Consider the following 872-nt stretch of genomic DNA (forward strand, 5'->3'; position numbering starts at 1 on the left):
TCCTCCAAAACCTGTTAGTCCACCAGTAGTACCTATTTATGTGAATGACAATATCCATTTACTCAATCTAGAAATGACAATCATCTTTCATTCCCTAGTCCTCTTTCCCCACATCCAATTGATTGATTGTACTACTCTGTCCATTTTCCCTCTGAAGTATCTCATAGTTGCTTCCTTCCTTAGAAAATTTTCATAGCCTAATTGATGCTTCTACTCCAATTCATCTTTTGATGCTTCCACAAAAGGAGTTTCTGCAGATAAAATATATATATATATATTTGGGGGCTGGGTGCGTGGGGGCCGCTGAGCTCTGCGCTGGGGAAAGCCTCCCGGCGCCGGCCACGCGGGGAGGTAAGTGATCCGCTCGTGCTGCGAGGGCACTGGGGACGCCCCGCCCTCTCCCGCTCCAGTATGAAAGGACACGAAGAAAACCACAATAAAAACCCTCCCTTGTCTCTGCTGTGTGTCCGGTGCCTCTGCAGCTTGTTGCACCCACAAGCGAGCAACCTGTCACCCTGGAGTGGACGCAGGGCAGCCGTGTGCCCGGCCCGGCGGAGAGCGGGGTTGCCGGGGGCTGCGGGGTAGCGCTCGCAGAACGGAACCGGGTGGCGGCACGCCCCACACACCCTTTCCAGAGACAGGCTGCCCGGGAGCCCCCAAACTCAAAGCGACCGTTTCTTCTTACAAGTCTCGGTCAGAAACTTTTCCCTGTGTCGCCGGGGCCACCAGCGTGCCGTTTGGCTGTCGGACGGCGCCGCTGGTCCCAAAGGCTTGCTGGTGTCCCCCCCTCCTGCCCTCGGTCCGCGCCCCGCGCCTCTTCTGCAGGCCGCCCCTCGCTTTCCCTGGAGATGCCCCTGGTGTCCGGGGCGACT

At 57.1% G+C, this 872-nt stretch overlaps 1 protein-coding gene across 1 annotated transcript in view; it reads left to right on the plus strand.

Annotated features, from left to right (window-relative positions):
• The first annotated feature begins 284 nt into the window (after positions 1–284).
• Positions 285–872, plus strand: part of SAMD13 (sterile alpha motif domain containing 13) — a 63,744-nt gene continuing 63,156 nt past the window's right edge. Inside the window, exon 1 of the mRNA XM_006776241.1 lies at positions 285–351. The gene's annotated coding sequence lies outside the window, so the exon portion shown is untranslated. The remainder of the gene's footprint in view (positions 352–872) is intronic.

This window comes from Myotis davidii, unplaced genomic scaffold (genome assembly GCF_000327345.1).
Source record: "Myotis davidii unplaced genomic scaffold, ASM32734v1 scaffold162, whole genome shotgun sequence".
In the NCBI taxonomy this organism is placed as follows: Eukaryota; Metazoa; Chordata; class Mammalia; order Chiroptera; family Vespertilionidae; genus Myotis; species Myotis davidii.